Source organism: Protopterus annectens, chromosome 15.part0, assembly GCF_019279795.1.
Source record: "Protopterus annectens isolate FY-2018-M chromosome 15.part0, PAN1.0, whole genome shotgun sequence".
NCBI lineage: Eukaryota > Metazoa > Chordata > Ceratodontiformes > Protopteridae > Protopterus > Protopterus annectens.
Genome location: NC_056749.1, coordinates 250,793,621 through 250,814,747, shown reverse-complemented (window position 1 = coordinate 250,814,747; position 21,127 = coordinate 250,793,621).

Here is a 21,127-nt window from a genome sequence, read left to right as displayed (position 1 = left end):
TCCCTATACATATAACTCCACGGAGTCAAAGATATGACATATGCAAGGTCAACTATAATCAATTATCACACAAATACTACTCGACAGAGGTGTTTGAATGGTGGCCCTTACCTGTTAATATCAAATGCTAGCTGAACATAGCATGTATATAGGCTACATGTTTACGCTTATGGGAGCGATGTGAAACAGTTTACAATGATATATGAACAGTGACTAGTTATGCAGGCACTACCAGTAGCACAGAAGACATCCTCACGTTATTCTCACCTCATATAGCTTTATGCCTGGCACATGGAACTTCAAAAAAGCATCGAGTTTGTGTCGTCTGTTAAGCAGAAAGGAATGAGCTACAGTTTCAAATTCTCTTGTCAAGTCCATAAACACATCATCAGTAAGTAAGCTATTGTTTATATTGCAATAAACTGAGTTGGTGGCAGTCTAGTGCCAAATACTTTATGGAAGCTAAGAGTTTTTTCAAATATTTTAATTAGTGGGCACTAGATGGAAATTGACATAGAGTCTTTGCAGCTTTTTAGGAGCACCTGCTTTGGGCATTGGGTTTATGAGTGGGTGCTTGAAGAATGCTAGGACTGAGGATATAGCAAGAAATAGGTTGCAGATCTGAGTAAGAATTTTGGTCATAGAAGATGCTGACAATTTTTAGGAATGCTGGATGCACTTTGTTAAATACTTCCCTTTAAAAGCTAAGGTTAAGTTTCTTTGACGGTTAACTGCTTTAAGTAGACCATGGAGTAGTACTCAGCCAGAGGACAGAGAAGTACTCAGCCAGAGGACAGAGCAGTACTCAGCTAGAGGACAGAGCAGTACTCAGCTAGAGGATACAGCAGTGCTCAGATAGAGGATAGAGCAGTACTCAGCCAGAGGACAGAGCAGTACTCAGCTAGAGGACAGAGCAGTACTCAGCTAGACGATAGAGCAGTACTCAGCCAGAGGACAGAGCAGTACTCAGCTAGAGGACAGAGCAGTACTCAGCTAGAGGACAGAGCAGTGCTCAGCTAGAGGACAGGTCAGTACTCAACTAGAGGATACAGCACTGCTCAGCTAGAGGACAGAGCAGTACTCAGCTAGAGGATATAGCAGTGCTCAGATAGAGGACAGAGCAGTACTCAGCTAGACGATAGAGCAGTACTCAGCCAGAGGACAGAGCAGTACTCAGCTAGAGGATAAAGCAGTGCTCAGGTAGGGGATAGTGCAGTGCTCAGCTAGAAGACAGAGCAGTACTCAGCCAGAGGATAGAGCAGTACTCAACTAGAGGATAGAGCAGTACTCAGTTAGAGGACAGAGCAGTGCGCAAGTAAGGGATAGAGCAGTACTCAGCTAGAGGACAGAGCAGTACTCAACCAGAGGATAGAGCAGTACTCAGGTAGAGGATAGAGAAGTGCTCAGCTAGAGAACAGAACAGTAATCAGCCAGAGGCAAGAGCAGTACTCAGCTAGATGATAGAGCAGTGCTCAGCTAGAGGATGGATCAGTACTCAGCTAGAGGATATAGAAATGCTCAGCCAGAGGACAGAGCTACATGGGGTGTCACTATTAAATGTTTGCTACAGAGGAAGTTGTGAAGGGTATAAGTTCTCCAGAACAGTAATAGTTTCTAGCAGGTAGTTAATGTAGCAAATATTAGTGTAGCTTTTTTGTCCGCAGAGGCTGGGTTTAATGGCCATGCATTTTTTGTCTGCAGTCTGTCAGGCTAGCTGTTTTATTGTCTTCCAGAGATACTTAGTAGAGGAAGAGAAGACGTCTTGTCTTTTTCTTCATTAGATTGTTTCATTAGAGTTAGTTGCAGTTCTTGCTTTTTTTCCTGAGTTGAGGGAAAGTTAGGTATAAGGTTTCATAAGGGACTAACCTTTAAGCTAATGCTATGCAAATGCAAAAAGGGCTTCCTGTATTTGAGACAATGTATTGATGATGATGACAGGACAGTAGTCACTGAGGATGTTAGGTGTACAGAGTCATGAAGAACCTATCAGGTCAAGTACAGAATAATTTCAAGACAACAGGTTGGGTCTAATTGGCTCTCAACATTTGTACCAAACCCAGTTCATAGATGGCGTTATTTAACTTATATAATTTTTGCCCTGATGATTTACATTAAAGGTGCTTAGATCTGCTGTAGTTTTGGGTAGCCCCTTGAAAATATAATATTAAAAACAGACCTGGTAAGTTTAAATTGGCCCAGGTTCTCACTGTTCTCGTAACAGAGTAGTATAACTGCACAAATAATTAATATATCTAATCTGCATGAATTTATGTAAAACTGTAAATTCTACCTAAACATTTACAACTGGAGAGAGGAATTTTTTCACTTAAATACGACTTACTCCAGACTAATTTAGTTCTGTATTTCTTTTCCTGACACAGATACATTCTTCAAACAAAAATATAAGAAACCCTAACACAAAAAATAATTGCATCAAAATGCTACTAAATGCAGGAAAAGGAAATGTGTTGCAGTACTATTAAACATAGCTCTCAATCTTACATCTCCAAAATGAGGAACACTTCCTCACATAATGTGGAACAAATGGAAAAAATGTGGAACACTTACTAACTGCTTACTAGCAACTTGCTCATATGATGGTTAAAATGTGATATTTTTACTTACAGAATGTCTGTTTTAATGCAATATTTGATTCAGTTCTATTTACCATTGACATCAGTTAAAAAATTGCTAGCCCTGATTGTGCGGCACACCCTTTCAGTGTGGAACTTTGAGGAGCATGAACTTCTTAAGACCCAAAATGAGGAACATTCCTCAAAAGAGGTACATTTCAGAGATATGCTACTAAATGCAAAACTACCATAGTTAAAAGTAAATAATATTTTCACATATATTTCTGTAGCACTCAGGACATGAACCTTATTTCAAAACTGAATATTAAGAGCTTCAGTTAAAACATCTGGTTGTTTTGCTGTAACAGAAAGACAGTAAAAAAGAATTTCCAGCAAGAAAACATAGCCAGAAGTAAATAACTTTGACCCACAATCAATAAACTTACTGTAATAATTTGTTTTACATACTGCTATCTAAAGCAAAGAGGTGTACACAGTGGCTACAATAAACAGCAAAACTCTTACCAGTGAAATTGTAATATTATAAAATGAAGTTTCATGCATGCAACAAAGTAGCAACTAAATCAGCTCATTTCCAAGGATACAAGATGGCACTTCTGTCTGTTGTGTGGTACAGTATTCAGATCATGTACCAGAGCCCTGTACAATTTATACCTGGTCCTGTAAAGAACACAGCAGTGATGAACCCCATTATGAACATAGAAGACTCCAGGTATACAATAAGAATACTAATAGGAATCCACAAAATAGTCCAAATTTCTCAGATACGTGACTCACAGACTCTCCTGTAGAGTGGTGACAGGAATTTATAATGGTACAATCGTGGATGCACCATGTAAAAATATATATCCCAGGGGTAAAGTGTAAGATTGGAGTAGCCACTTACAAGGGAAGAGTCATGGCTACAGTAGGCAGACAGGCAGGTAATGGGGAATGCATTACCCTGCAGCCTGGGAAAGTTTCCCTTGTGGCTTCAATGCGCACCCACTTAGTTGATATCAGTTTGCAGGTTAGTGGGGAGGTAGGGCCTAGAAGTGTATAGTATGCTGAGGGTGACCTGGCTGTACTCTGCCTACATATGTTACCCTCTAGTCTTTCTTCCCCAGCCTGCTGGATGGCCCCACCCAGACAATAGTACCAGGTTAATATTGCTTTCAGCTTTCCCTTTCCTATCCACCAGCAGCCCTGCTTGGAGGAGGAGGCTAGTTCTGGATGTACATGGGAGGCTTAGCGGTTTTAAGATGCATCACTAGGATCTTCCCCCAAAAAACATATTATGCAGTAATGGCAAATTCTGTAGTCATAACAGCATTGGCTGAAATATCATGATTTGGCCCTTGACATGAATGCAATCCACTGAGACGAACAGAAGTTTCACTGCATATGGATGATCTTGGCCTGGACATTTGATAGGAAGTTATAGTATTCCCACCAACTACAATATGTGAACTGTGCTGACCCTACTTGTGCACTGTAGCAGCACTTCATAGCACACAGAGTGCTACACATTGCACCATGTGGACTATGGACAACTGTTTGCCAATTTCTGGCAGGGTGTAGGGTGCATATTGACCAGTACAGTGCATGGTGTGAGGAAATATTGAATTCTATCAGTAAACTTGTGTGGAGTACACCAAAACATGCTCCATTGTCTCATGTCAAGTGACCTCCACCAAAGAAACTCTGAACAACCAAGGCATACGTCTGCTGAAAGAACTGGAGTTCATCTATAATAAAACAATGAAGAGCACCCCGCATATTTAACTGATACTGGAGTAGCCCTAATGAACTTATAACCCCAGTACTTTGAAGTACTGCTCTGGTCATGTGATACATTGATTAAGGGACAGGTCTGACTTACTGTAAATTTATGTTGTGGGATCAGAGGTGTGGGAAAACAGGGAAAAATGATTAATACTCCTCAAGTATAAGAAATTTGTTTTTACATTTGACCTGTTTAAATATACATCATTATGACAATATAATACAGACTGTATAGACCATAATGAAAGGTAGAAGAAGTCTCATCATCTGTTTCACATGAGCTGTCAACTAGTTGACAAACTTATGGATTTGGGAGATTACATCCACTCCTTTTTTTTTGGCATGTAAAAAGTAAAAGTTATGCAAGCATGGTGACGTGTGTGAGAAGGGGGTGCTTAGAAAAAATGTATTGTTCTTACTATGGAGTGTGTGACGCCCCTGCACTGGCCCAGTAATCAAGTAGCCTCAATCCTCACCACTAGCACCAGTGAGGGACGTGCACATTGAGAGGATGACAAGTACACACACACACACACACACACACACACACACACACAGTAAAATACAATTTTCCTTAAGAGCACACAGAGATCACAGTCAGTCCGGGGCTAGCTTCTCTCTCTTTATCCATATCCCCAATAAGACTCCCCACTGGCACAGTTATAGGGTTAAGATCTCAGCCGAGTGATCAAGCCCAAACCTTCAGCACTCTCTCCGTCCAACCAGTGCATCATGTCCCTGCCCAAGTAGCTGATGCGCACACACACACACACACACACACACACACACACACACACACACACACACACACACACACATGCACGCCAGGCCACACACATACACTCACACACACACACACACACACACACACACACACACACACACACACACACACACACACACACACACACACACACACACACACACACACACACACACACACACACACACACACACACACACACACACACACACTTTGAGATTTGATTACTATACAAATACACAGACACTCCTGGGGAAAGCTGGCACAGATTCACTAGCTATGCCCCCCTTCTGCCTAGACTATAAGGTAGTACCAGCTGCCACCAACCACTCTTTATCGGCTACTGTAAGGCCCTTACAAAGGTTGACCAATTCTACTGTGTAATGTTACTATTATCCAAATGGTAAGTGTGTCCAAGACTTTTAAGGCTATCTAGGAGTGACCTGTACAGTGCCACCAAATACATGGGCAAGTACTCTAAGAGCTTAAATATCTTTAAACAAACCAGCCACAATTAAAGGATTTAACTATATTTAATAATAAATAATAAAATAACAAGATAATACTCAATAACTCAGCAGAGTGACTAGAGTTCAGAATCACAGGAAATATTTTAAAACAACATTGCAGGACAGCCTCAAATAAATACAGAAAACATCTAAACTAATCTTATTATATTTCTATGTATCTCTAAGAGACATCACTGTAATCTAGTACTTACTATTAGCATGGCAGGAGTCCTGATGAGACGATGTTATCAGATCCAAAGACAAACACAAAATGCACAGACTTTCTCTGAGAGATAGTTCTTAAATTAATAACAACACATTACTGCTGGGTCAACTGGATGATATCACTATTTGTCACTTGCCTTCAGTTCCTAGGCTAACAGATACCAACAGAATTTAACATTTCTCTGTGGAAAATACTTATTTCTCAGAAGTTTGCCTGGAATTGGAAGTCCTAAAACAATTAAAACTTTTACATTTGAAACCTGTAATTATTTCTATTTCCAGATGACAGAAAGAACTTCTAGCTGAAGACATCCTGTCTTTGTGATGAGATAAACACAATCGTAAAATTCTTCACTTATTTTCTCAGAGTTTGCTCCTATATGTTCCAACTTCTACTATGAAAACACATTTGCACAGGCACATAGTTTATACACATTTCTGCTCTTTTTCCAGCAGGGTACACCGTGGTTACATTATTGAAGATTAGTACATAACATACAGTTCAACACACACCTCTGCACCAGTAGTTTAATATACACATAACATATAGTTCTCTTACATTTGTAAGACAAGCCTATGTATCATATTAATATTCACAAATGAGATATGATTATTTATAAAATTCCAGATAGCTGGGGTGGCAGCATTTCGGTTTGTCACAAGGTGTGTTAAGATTATTACAAATAGGCAGTCTTAATTCTCTGTTAGGGTCCTTAAATGCATTTATATAAAATGTTATTAAAACTAGGACGACTCTTAGGGATGGTGTATTTTGCTTTGAAGTTATTCTTACATACATTCTCAAATGCAGTTGTTGCAGTTTATACACTGATGACCGGTAATGAGAATGTGTTTTATTTATTAGCAAGGTGATTGCTTGAAGAGCAGCAGAAAGCAATGAGATTTGATGCTGCATCTTAGTAACCATTAATTCTGGGACCTGCATGTTTACTTGCTTTAATGTATTAGCTAAAATTAAGAATCATCTGGCACTTTTTTAATAGTCTTCTTGCTCCTGGAATTGTCTGTTCAAGAAAGATTCTGTCCCTTCTTCTAATATGGGACACATATCCACCACAGATGATAGAATGCAGGATTGGCTCTACATGTGTGTGTGTGTGTGTGTGTGTGTGTGTGTGTGTGTGTGTGTGTGTGTGTGTGTGTGTGTGTGTGTGTGTGTCTATCTATACACTCACATACATGTATCTTTTTTGTTACTATGTCGGATCCTTCAAGAACAATTCATGTTTGCTTTATCTGATTATGTGTTATTTAATACTGTTTAATTACAATGTATATCTGTATTAATGGAACATACAACTGGTATTTTTGTTAAAGTGGGACTGGGATAGTTAGATCCTACTCCTCCACACCTGCCAAGTCATAGAATACAATATAAGGAAACTTTCACAGTTTGTCTTTTTTACGGGACCTTGCTTCTCATATCTCTTTCTTCATTTTCATTCACTAAAATGGTTATCTGTTCAGTAAATATTAGTAGGTTTAAAAAATTTGCAAATAGTTTCTTGATGTATATGACAAGGAAAATGGAGGATTTTTTTTCTGGTGTAAGAAACTCATCCTTTTCTATAAGAACATGAGAAGCTGGGTAAGTCTGGCTACAATGTAATTATTTATTTCTCCTATCCTTGACAGCATGCATAGCTGATGCTAAAGCCTTATATGTGTAGCAAGATGAGGGAAGCAGGCCGGTGGTGTTTACTGGCCTTGCAGATTATAATCTGGTTACTATAGGATTTTATTCCATTTCTCAAGGGTAAGCACTTTAATTGGTGCAACCATGGTTAATGCAATTTTGTAATTTGATGAGGGAAGATCACAGTGCATGACCTCAACTGCCTCACATCTTCAATTAATACAACACCATACACAAACCTAGAGTAACCCATGGTGGATTTGTTTTCCAGGGTTCAGTCACATCCATTCTCAGCTCATTATTCCCACATAGCTCAAGGCGCTCACAAGAAAAGATGAAATATTTACTACTGCTCCCATTAATACTTTGATCTAAAAGGCTGTCAGGTTGCCTCTGATGTTTTCATAACATCGTCCTCTTTCATAAAGCATGCATGTTAAACACCCTTATCACTATCTCTTTGATAACTACCTTATAGTCTGGGCAAAAGAGGGCATAGCTAGTAAACCTCTGCCAGCCTTTCGTGTGTGTGTGTGTGTGTGTGTGTGTGTGTGTGTGTGTGTGTGTGTGTGTGTGTATAAATCAAAGCGTGCATGTGTCAGGTACTTGGGCAGGGACACGGAGCACTGGTTGGGACACAGAGGGTGCTGGAGGTCTTGGCTTGACCACTCAGCTGAGATCTCACCTCTATAGCTGTGCCAATGGGGAGTCTTACAGGGGATCTAGAGAAAGAGGGAAAAAAAACAGTGCTGGACTGAGTGTTGTCTCTGTGTGCTCTTAAAGGAAATTCCACTTGATGCAGAGAGCTGTATCTGACAATACTGTGTGTGTACCTTGTCATTATCTCAGTGTACATCCCCCACTGGTGCCAGTGGGGAGGAGTGAGGCTCCTTGATTATTGGTCCAGTGGTGAGGTGTCACATTTATTGGTGGCAGTGGTGGATACTGTGACGAAAGGAGATACTTCCAGCCCAGTTATCTGGAATTTTGTAAATAATTATATGTCATTTGTGAATATCAACATGACGTATACAAGATGCTTGTGTTACAAATGTATTAGAACTGTATGTCATGTGTATATCAAACTGCTTGAAGGTATTTGCAAAGTGCTGTTTGAAATGTAACCACAGTGTACACTACTGGAAAAGAACAGAAATGGACATACACTATTGTAACTGTCTAAATCCATATATTTTAACAGTGGAAACTGGAATACAAGAGGTTAACCTCAGTCTAATAAATTTCAGAAAAATAGCTGAAATTAAATTACTTTATGGCAGGAAGGAGACACTGTCTAAAACTAGGGAACATACTGTATTCTGTCTTGGACCTGAGAAAAAGACCCATTCACCATATCTGCCTTACTCTACAGTAAGTAAGTCTAGGGAACAGTACCATTCTCTTAGTTATAGTCAGGAACATAGCAACACTTAGTTTAGATATTTTTCTTTACTTATTTAAGACTGTCCTGCAATGTTGTTTTAAATATTTCCTGTTATCTTGAACTCTGATGTCAGTGTAAATATATACTGAGTATTTTCTTGTTATTTTAATATTTATTATTAAATACATTTAAAACTTTTGTGGCTGAACTGTCTAGAGATATTTCAGTTCTTAAACTTCTTGAAAATTTATTTGGTGACACTGTATGGGCCACTCCTAATAACCTTGCTTTTGGTTAAACTACCATTTGTATTAACAGTAACATTACACAGTAAGATTGGACATCCTTTGTTAAGGGCCTTAAACTAGCTGATAAGTAGTGGCTGGTGGCAGTGATAACTACCTTATAGTCTACGAAAAACAGGGCATAGTTAGTAAACCTTTACCAGCCTTTCCCAGGAGTGTACGTGTGTGTGCGTGTGTGTGCGTGTGTGTGTGTGTGTGTGTGTGTGTGTGTGTGTGTGTGTGTGTGTGTGTGTGTGTGTGTGCGTGTGTGCGTGTGTGCGTGTGTGTGTGTGTGTGTGTAAATCAAACCTCAAAGAGTGCGTGTGTCAGCTACCTGGGCAGGGACATGATGCACTGGTTGGACAGAGATGGTGCTGAAGTTCTTGACTTGGCCACTCAGCTGAGATCTCATCTCTATAGCTGTGCCAGCGGGGAGTATTAATGTGTATTTGGAAAAAGAGGGAGAAACCAGCCCTGCAGTGACTGTGGTCTCTGTGTGCTCTTAAGGGAAATTGCACTTGTTGCAGAGAGCTGCATCTAGGAATACTGTGTGTGCACCCGTCTTCCTGTCAGTGCATGCCCCCCTCTGGTGCCAGTGGTGAGGATTAAGGCTCCTTGATTACTGATACAGTGGTGGGTCATCACATTTATTGGTTGGCAGTGGTGGGATATCCACATATTGGGATTCAGTGGTGTGGATATTGAACTCCTGTAGCCTCTAAACAGTGGTTACAAAAAATGGTGTTTGTACTCTCAAACAGCCAGACAATGAACATTCAGCATTTCACATCACAATAGTTTGATTTATTTTTTATTAGTTTAGTTAGTCAGGGAGGGCAGGCAAGGATGTCAGCAGAGGAGTATGATAAGTTAACAATGAGCCAGCTGGCTGAGACGTGCCAAGCCAAAGGACTGGGGCATGCCAAACTAACTAAAGCAGAAATTATTGCAGCCGTAGTCACACCTGCATCACAGACCAGCAACCAGGAAAACAACTAGACTGGCCTTGGGGATATACAACTCTCAGAAAATGGACAGTTCAACTTTGCCTCAGAGGACTTAAAAATCCGTCTGGAGTTAAAGAGACGTGAACTGGAGGCCAAACCCCTTAGAACTAGAATCAGCAGAGAGACTGTGGCATTTAAAGGCTGAAGATTATGGTGTACAGCACATAGGCACCATATCATGCACGACATATGTACACAGGTTGGCAGGGTTGTGGCTGGCAGCACATACACAGGTCCAATAATGACATGTTGCTGTGATAACCTCATACATTTACTGTTGCAACAGGGTTTGTGGCAACATATGTCCTATGAGGGATATTACGCCAGTAACTGTCATGGCTTTCACCATCTACAGACTGCAATCTTCATACTGCCGTCTGCAGTCCACAGGTAGATGCTCCATTTTAACACATGAAACCAATGGCACAACACACTGCCCTGTCTGCAGATGACCTTGTAGTTGGGGATTCCACATAAACATGGAACTGACATGGCAGGTATGGAGACATGCAGGAAAGAAATATCCACACACACACTGTTAAACCAACAGTATGCCACATGCAGTATAGCAGCACTTACAGTCTGTAGGTGGGTCAGGCACATCCCCCTCCTGTGTGTTGCCCTGTTTCCACAGTGTATGTTGTTGAAGGTAAATTCCCAATCCATCGCAGATGCTGGTTGCCAACCAACAGATCTAGTTCCTGCTCACAATGAATGACAAGGGCCAACACCAACATGATGTTCCTAGATATCAAAGTGTGTTTCCATGCAAGTGGCTATGGGAATGTTACTACAACTGTTCCACATGCAATCAGCTAGGGGAGGGCTGCAATTCGTGCAGAGGCCATCAGCTGATAATGAGCATCACTTAAAATAAACACGCTGCTGCCTAAGCAAAGCTGGTGTAGGTCTCCACATCCACCAGAGAGGGAGTGGGAGAGGCAGACAGAGGCAAAGACATGTCAGAGAGGGGTGGGGGAGTAAAACTGCAGCTTGTTTGCATCACACACCTACCAGCACAGGGTATCCAACCCCTGAAAACTATGTACTGCATTCACAGTTCGATGCAGTTATTGGGTGTGCCACATGGGTTACCTGTTGTGGAGTCCTCAGAACATATCTGTGATGGTGTATGACATCTGCAACAGGGATACAGTAGCTATATGGTAGGTGACGTACACGTGCCTGTCAGCATGAACAGGTGCCAGTGTCCACACAGCCACACTCTCACAGGGACACGCACACATTGACACACTTGGCAGGGCCAGGGGTACAACTCATCAGTAGCGAGATTGCCACAACACATCACTGTGCAGGTACCACATGCACCACACGGGTCATACGGGGGTTGTATTGGCAAAAGGTATGAGGAGGTGTCTGACATCTGACAGCATGCTTCTGTATGTGCATGGGGGTTGTAGTGAGTGTGGCTGTGAACATATGCACCATACAACACATAGACAAATACACAGGGTGCCAGTACTGACATGCATGGGTGCATGTCTGCACAGGTGTGTGGTAGTCTCATGTAGCAGCAGGCTATATAAGGGTAGGCGATGGGTATACCTTAACATCAGGCCACATGACAATGGTCTGCATTGTGTCTCAAGGCTGTAGTTTCCGCTCTTGCCCACACAGGTGGTTATTGTAGTCCCCATCCTGTCACCTGGGTGGCTATTGTGTATCGCCAATGCTGTGCATCGCTTGCCATGTATGTGTTCCTTACCCCATGACATGGACGGTGTCTGGGATGTGCACACCTCCCACATGCATGTACAGTGACATGTGGAACTGTACCTGCGGTGTCTGGCCCATGTTGTGAACACAGTTTACCATCATATGTGCCAGTCTTGCTCCCTATGGTGGGAACCTGTAATGGGCACCAGGTTTACCTGCACCTACATTGACAGCATGCTGACAACATTCCCTGGTGTCAGTGGCAACTGTCTATACAGGGCATGTTGTCAGGCATGGTATGTCTGTTGTGGGACACATGTGATGGCACCACAGGTGGTGCAGGTGTCCATTGGGGAACATGTGGGAGGTGCACTGTCAGCATGTACGTGCATATTGCACAGATGGATGGGGACATGCCCTCTGTAGCCCACTGCTATAACTCCATATTTACTATCAGTGGGCAATATGCAGTGTACTACTCACATGTTGGCTGTTGCCTAGGCATGTGTGTGCGTATATGAGACATGGGTTGAGAGTGTGCTCTGGGTAATACTGGGGTTGCTAAATGTGATTGCCTGGCCTTGATGTCACATGTATGGGTATGGCTTTGCACCCCAGCCTCTCAGCTATTTCACCTCTGTTATCCCTGTATGGTGGACACTGTGCTATATAGTAGGTCTGCCATATATGACATATGCAAAACCCACTCCACATTGGCCACAGGCTCACAACCACCTCTACACAGGAGACAAGATATGAACACACACACACACACACACACACACACACACACACACACACACACACACACACACACACACACACACACTCACACCTGTCATGTGTGGGAGTATAACTGCTACCTAACTAGTTTATTACACCTCAACACTACGCAGTTATAGTACGTGCCATGCACATTACTGAAGTACTCCTTCCCCAAGGGTGTATTTCACAATGAATGACATCAGCAGGATTGCCAAAGTAGGCCATTTGAAATGTACTGTGGGTGACTGCCCTAAAATGCATTGCCCCCTACACAGACAGTGAGACACACACAAAACATCCACGACCGACATGTGTGGGTATAGAAACCCTGACAGAGGTCTATACCACACTACAGTGTGGAGCTATTATAGGATGCACCACAGGGATTACTAGGGAACTCTTTCCCCAAAGCTGTATTTCACAAAGAATGACATCAGCTGGATTGCCAAAGTGGGTCATGTGAAATGTACTGTGTGTGACTAGCCTATAATGCACTGCTCCGTATACAGACATGGACACACACAAAACATCCAGAACTGCTATGGGTGGGGATGAAACCCTGCCACAGTTCTAAATCACAATCCAGTGGTACACAGTTACAGGACGCACTTTGGAGATTACTGGGCTACTACCTTCCCAGAGGTGTATTACTAGATGGGCAACATCAGCTGCCTTGCCAAAGTCGAGTTTAGGAATTGTAAGGAGTGTGGCTACCCTAAAAAGTATTGCTCTCTACATAGTCCAAAACAGACAGACACGCACACTAACACACACATGCACACACACACACACACACACACACACACACACACACACACACACCCACACACACACAGTTGTCACATTTGGGGTTAGTTCCCCTATCTTGCTATTTTATCACTCTACAGCAGTACTCAGTTATGGGATGAGCTACAGAAATTACTGCTCTATAACCTTCCCAGAGGTGTATTTCTAGGTGGGTAACATCAGACTTGCCAAAGTCGAGTATGAGAATTGTAAGGAGTGTGGCTACTGTAAAAAGCACTGCACTCTATGCAGAGACAAACAGATATGCACACTAACACACACACACACAGTTGCCACGTCTGAGGTTAGAACACCTACCAAGTTACATTATCACTCTAGAGCAGTACGCAGTTACGGGACATGCTATGGAGATTATTGGGCTACAACCTTCCCAGAGGTGTATTTCTAGGTGGGTGACATCAGCAGCCTTGCCAAAGTCGGGTATGGGAAATGTAAGGAGTGTGGCTACCGTAAAAAGCATTGCTTACTATGCAGACAGAGATAGACAGGCACACACATAACATACACACACACACACACACGCACACACACACACACACACACACACACACACACACACACACACACACACACACAGTTGCCACGCCTGGGGTTAGAACACTTACCTAGCTACATTATCACAATACAGCAGTATGCAGTTACTGGGTGCACTATGGAGACAGAGACAGACAGACACGCACACTAGCACACACACACACACACACACACACACACACACACACACACACACACACTTGCCACGTCTGGGGTTAAAACACCTACCTAGCTTCTTTATCACACTACAGCAGTACGCAGTTACAGGAAGCACTACAGAGATTACTGGGCTCCACATTTCCCAAGGGTGTATTTCAAAGTGGATGACCTCAGCGGGTTTGTCATAGTAGGGCTATGGGGAGGGCAGTGTGGGTGCATGGGCCATAACCCATTCATCTAGAGGTTGACACACCACATGCAGGCACATGCAGGATTATATTCCACAGGTACGTGTATACAGCTGTTAGATGACTACTTCCTTGTACAGTCATGTTGCACAGCTAGCACTTGCACCACATAGTCCGTAATGCTGACAGATACCGGTGGCTGATGTCTACAGTGAGTGACATCTGAGCATAATGTGATTGTAGTCATTTGGCTGTGTGCTGGGTGGGACAAACCTCATAATGGCTGGCTCCTTGTCACAGACACTCTCTTCCACACATCTATGTACGTGTATGTTTGGCTTATTATAGTGTATTGTCCTTGGATATATGCATGTATTCCTATCCACTGTGTGTGCAAAGCATGGTGGTGCATACTGAGGAGTGTCTGCACTAACATCTGTGACTGTCAGGTATGTCTGGTCCAGTGTTGTTTGCAGACATGGGCTTCTTTTGATTACATGTGTGAGCATGCCCAGTATGTCCTTTCAGTATGTTGTTGACTGACATTGCCTTCATTTTTCTAAGTGTGTGAGCATGCCCAGTATGCCCTTCTGTATAGAATGTGTGGATCAATGCCAGGTAGTTTGTACCCCAGTGCAGACTTTTGTGTTGTACACCTACAGGTAGCAAAGTGTCTCTGCTGGGTATCTGTCGATCATATGGCAATATGGGGACAGACTGTGCAGAGGATAGTGTGTACTGTAGGTGATTGTGTCTGTGCTGCTTCAGCTGCATGGTATTGCTTTTAGCAGAGATATTCAGACAAATGTACTGTTATACACAGTGATGTTTTCTGTCTTAATGTACTGTCAGGTGGACAGTCTTGCTCATGGTGCTGTCTTGTGGGACAAGGGTGACTGCAGCTGTGTCTGGTATTGTGGGCAGACACCTACGTATTTATGGTAAGTTATGCCATTCTGGAGGGGGAGCTGCAGACACTTGCTGCTGGGTCTGTGTATCCATTTCAGTACCTTGGTAGAGTGCTGGTGGGGGATCCCATACTTGTACACCCATTGACAAGACAGTATGGGCTTATCTTGCTGTAGCAATGCCTCACAGCTGTACAGATTCACAGAGGTTGCCCAGAAGCAGGGGCCATGGGTCAGGACATTAACCCTATTGTGGTGCATGGGCAGGTGTGTAGCCACCAATTTATGTGTTTTCAGCCAGGGATAGTGTGGGAACAGAGCTTGGTGTCAGACCGTGCACATTTCATGCTGCCCATGCCCCCCCCCCCCCATTATTCTAACCTCTTCCATAAGTTATGCATACATTCTCTGATATTTTCCCTAAGGGTATCACCCCATCACAGGTGTGTGTTAGTGTTGGTCCACAGTTCATGCAGTGGGACATGGTGGACATGTTACTGTGATTAGTCCACATGGCCTTGCATATGGCTTATGTGGAGTGTGTTATGTTGTTATTTGGGTGTCCATTACTTAACATGCATTGGCAGTACATGTGAGACACAGGCCTTTGGCAGAGGCCTGTGAGGCATTAGGTGTTGCTGCAGGCCACATGTGGCAGGCCTTTGCATTCTGTCAGGCCTACAGTTACAGACCACCATACTGTATATTTCCCTGGGGTGACAAGGTAGGTGTGATAGGTGTGCATGCAAATTCCTTCTATTAGTCTTGATCAGGTGGTGTGGATGTTGGCAGGGTGCTACATACAGCTAGGGACACACCTGCATGGTACACCTGCACTGCATGCTGCATTCTTCCACTATTGCCATATACAGGAGGAGTCATACTGTACCCATTCCCCACAGCAGGGATATGGCCAGAGAGGCACCTGTGGGTGGTGTCTGCGTGAGCTGGGTGCATGTGTGCTATGAACACTACTTGCATCTGACACAAGATATGTATGGGACATTCCAGGTATGCTGGCATGTGCAGGTACACCAGCTGTTTCCCAATACATCAGTCCTACCTCCTTTGTGATCTGCAGGTGTTCGGGCAGACATCACCATTATCTCCTACTAAAGGACCAGTTGCTGTGATGCATACCTGTATGTGCAATTCCAAGGGTGTCGCCATTTCACAGTGATAGAATGTATACTGTATGTCTGGTGTACTTTCCCCCATGTACTGTGAGCTTTGGCCAACTGAGACCTACATGAGTGGAGTTAAGTAGATTTTTACCTGCACTTTTATCAAATAATACACAATTTAAAGTAATTTGTTTGTGTTGCATTGAGCAATATCTAGCTGGAAGTTGACTTTTTTCAGTAGGTCTTATACAAGTGGTATTTTCAGTTAAGGCTTGTTAAAAAACCTGCATAGCCAGTGATAAGTGGGGGTAGTTTACCTCATTGTTATTCGGTTTCTGTCTTATACAAGTGGTACAGTGCATTGTTTTCTGTTTAAACTGTGAGCTTTGGCCAACTGAGACCTACATGAGTGGAGTTAAGTAGATTTTTACCTGCACTTTTATCAAATATTACACGATTTAAAGTAATTTGTTTGTGTTGCATTGAGCAATATCTAGCTGGAAGTTGACTCTTTTATCAGTAGGTCTTATACAAGTGGTATTTTCAGTTAAGGCTTGTTAAAAAACCTGCATAGCCAGTGATAAGTGGGGGAAGTTTACCTCATTGTTATTCGGTTTCTGTCTTATACAAGTGGTACAGTGAATTGTTTTCTGTTTAAACTGTGAGCTTTGGCCAACTGAGACCTACATGAGTGGAGTTAAGTAGATTTTTACCTGTACTTTTATCAAATAATACACGATTTAAAGTAATTTGTGTTGCATTGAGCAATATCTAGCTGGAAGTTGACTGTTTTTTCAGTAGGTCTTATACAAGTGGTATTTTCAGTTAAGGCTTGTTAAAAAACCTGCATAGCCAGTGATAAGTGGGGGAAGTTTACCTCATTGTTATTCGGTTTCTGTCTTATACAAGTGGTACAGTGAATTGTTTTCTGTTTAAACTGTGAGCTTTGGCCAACTGAGACCTACATGAGTGGAATTAAGTAGATTTTTACCTGCACTTTTATCAAATAATACACGATTTAAAGTAATTTGTTTGTGTTGCATTGAGCAATATCTAGCTGGAAGTTGACTCTTTTATCAGTAGGTCTTATACAAGTGGTATTTTCAGTTAAGGCTTGTTAAAAAAACCTGCATAGCCAGTGATAAGTGGGGGTAGTTTACCTCATTGTTATTTGGTTCCTGTCTTATACAAGTGGTACAGTGAATTGTTTTCTGTTTAAACTGTGAGCTTTGGCCAACTGAGACCTACATGAGTGGAGTTAAATAGATTTTTACCTGCACTTTTATCAAATAATACACTATTTAAAGTAATTTGTTTGTGTTGCATTGAGCAATATCTAGCTGGAAGTTGACTGTTTTTTCAGTAGGTCTTATACAAGTGGTATTTTCAGTTAAGGCTTGTTAAAAACCTGCATAGCCAGAGATAAGTGGGGGTAGTTTACCTCATTGTTATTCAGTTTCTGTCTTATACAAGTGGTACAGTGAATTGTTTTTTGTTTAAACTGTGAGCTTTGGCCAACTGAGACCTACATGAGTGGAGTTAAGTAGATTTTTACCTGCACTTTTATCAAATAATACACGATTTAAAGTAATCTGTTTGTGTTGCATTGAGCAATATCTAGCTGGAAGTTGACTGTGTTTTCAGTAGGTCTTATACAAGTGGTATTTTCAGTTAAGGCTTGTTAAAAAACCTGCATAGCCAGTGATAAGTGGGGGAAGTTTACCTCATTGTTATTCGGTTTCTGTCTTATACAAGTGGTACAGTGAATTGTTTTCTGTTTAAACTGTGAGCTTTGGCCAACTGAGACCTACATGAGTGGAGTTAAGTAGATTTTTACCTGCACTTTTATCAAATAATATACGATTTAAAGTAATTTGTTTGTGTTGCATTGAGCAATATCTAGCTGGAAGTTGACTGTTTTTTCAGTAGGTCTTATACAAGTGGTATTTTTAGTTAAGGCTTGTTAAAAAACCTGCATAGCCAGTGATAAGTGGGGGAAGTTTACCTCATTGTTATTCGGTTTCTGTCTTATACATGTGGTACAGTGAATTGTTTTCTGTTTAAACTGTGAGCTTTGGCCAACTGAGACCTACATGAGTGGAGTTAAGTAGATTTTTACCTGCACTTTTATCAAATAATACATGATTTAAAGTAATTTAGTTGTGTTGCATTGAGCAATATCTAGCTGGAAGTTGACTGTTTTTTCAGTAGGTTCCCACCCACCCTCCTTGTTTTTGTCTTGGTGTTAATCTTGGTGGCTTTGTAAATTTGCACTTGGATACTCCTCCTGGGCCCATCTCATTTGCTCACTCAAAAAAAAAATGTATCTGCTTTTACTGTATTTGTGTTTCTTCCTACTTTATTTTGCTTTTGCGTCTTCTTAAAAGTACTCAGTTGTATTTATTACTGCTTGGTGTAACTCATTCTAAGCTTTTTAGTTTAAGCACTTGGGCTTCAGACCAGTTGTTTTACATTAAGAAGGTTTGTGGTCTGCACTGTAGTGGCAGGACAGGTAGCTTACATCCATCTAAGTTGGGAACTGCTGATTGAGGGCTCAGTGTCTGTTATTCTAAAAGTGTATTAATTCTGGTTAAAGCACTTGGGCTTCAGGCCAGTTATTTTACATTAAGAGGGTTCATGGTCTGCACTCTTGTGGGAGGAGAGGCTGGACTCTGCCCTTCTGAGCTGGGAATTTCTGGTTAAAGGCTTATAGTGCCTGCATATTTGAACTGCTTCTTACTGAAATTGGTACACCTTGTTTGCTGTAGCATAGACTAGATCTAGGCCTGCTGAATCTAGCTTTGTTTGTATAACTTGAGCACTAATCCAGGCATTCTTTAAAGTATTCAGTTGTATTTATTACTGCTTGGTAGTAACTTGATTAAAGTGTAGCTATCATTTTAAGTCTTTTTGATTAAGCACTTGGGCTTCAGACCAGTTGTTTTACATTAGGAAGGTTTGTGGCCTGCACTGTGGTGGCAGGACAGGTAGCTTACATCCTTCTAAGTTGGGAACTGCTGATTGAGGGCTCAGTGTCTGCTATTCTAAAAGTGTATTAGTTCTGGTTTAAGCACTTGGGCTTCAGGCCAGTTATTTTACATTAAGAAGGTTTGTGGTCTGCACTCTTGTGGGAGGAGAGGCTGGAGTCTGCCCTTCTGAGCTGGGAAGTTCTGGTTAAAGGCTTATAGTGCCTGCATATTTGAACTATTTCTTACTGAAATTGGTACACCTTGTTTGCTGTAGCATAGACTAGATCCAGGCCTGCTGAATCTAGCTTTGTTTGTATGCTTGTTGTTTGTTTGCTTGTTATTTCCCTGAAGTGCTAATTCCACCTAAAACACAGCTTTTCAGTGCTTCTGTGGATCCCTAGTGATATCTGCATTGCTTACTGTACTTATTTCCTTGTTTCACTTGAATGAAAGTTACTGTTTGTCATTTTTGCATTTAAGTTACCTGTAGCACATTGCATTTAAGTTACCTGGCACTTGCTCACTAAAGGAATTACATAGGTCAGCTGTAAAAAATTAAAAGCACTGCACCCTCACAAACTCCACTTGAGTACCTTGTTCCCCATTGGCCCTTTTTTTTCAATTATAAAGGAATTCCCAATACTATTCTAGCATGTCCAAAGGTCAGTTGTCAATCTCCTCTCCGGTCCAGCTGATGAATCTGGGAATCTTGAGGCAATGTTACAACTGCCTCATGTACACAGACAACCCTCTCCTCCTCCCAACAAATTCCAACACATGTGAGAGATGCAACCATATAGCCAAACTGGAGGCTAAGCTTTCTCAACTCAGTACTGGTGTAACCAGTCAGGAGGAAAAGGAAACCACACTCACTACAATTCCAGTCTCACATAGACCTACCATGACAACAAACCAAGCACATAAACACACAAAATCATACTCGGAGGTTCTAAATAAAAATCTGCCTAAGCACCAGAGACCTCCAAAGCAGACACCCAAGCAACCGCTACCCCAAAACAAAACACGTGCAACACATAGCTCACAAAGCCAGTGTGCCAAACAGTCACAGCCCTTAAGGCTAAACAACACACCTGATACACTTGTAATTGGTGACTCTATCATCAGGCACACTGACGTCCCGCTCACCAGGCTGAACAAGGAGAAGGTCACGGTGAGCTGCCTGTCAGGCGCTAGGATTCACCACATAACACAAGCACTCAGGTCACTCCAAGGCAAGTACAAATATGACTCAGTCATTGTCCATGCTGGTGTGAATGACCTGAGATGTACCTCCCTGGACTACATGAAAAGAGACATAGAGGAGCTCTCTGAGCATGTATCCCAGGCCGGTATGATCCTGACCTTGAGTAGCATCTTACCTTCACCAAGAATGATGCCACAATATGAAGACAAGATAATCAATTTCAACAACTGGCTTAAGTATTGGTGTCATTCAAAAGGAATCCAATGCCTGTCAGCCTGGGATGACATGCTCGACAAGCCACAATGCTTCGCTAGGGACGGCTTGCACCTATCACCCCTGGGCTTTCAGATATTGGCAAAGGCTCTTGCTACCCCCATAGTGCCTTTTTTAGGCAAGGCTCAAAAGACAAACCCACCTCCATAGGTATCACAAGGGATAAGAAACTAAGAGTAATGCTACTCAACGCCAGAAGTCTAAACCTCAAGATGCATGCACTCGAAACTCTCCTTAGCATGGAGAACATCGATATCTGTGCAGTAACAGAAACCTGGTTCAAGGCTCCTGACAGCACCCCAGCACTACTAGGTTATACCTCATACCATGCT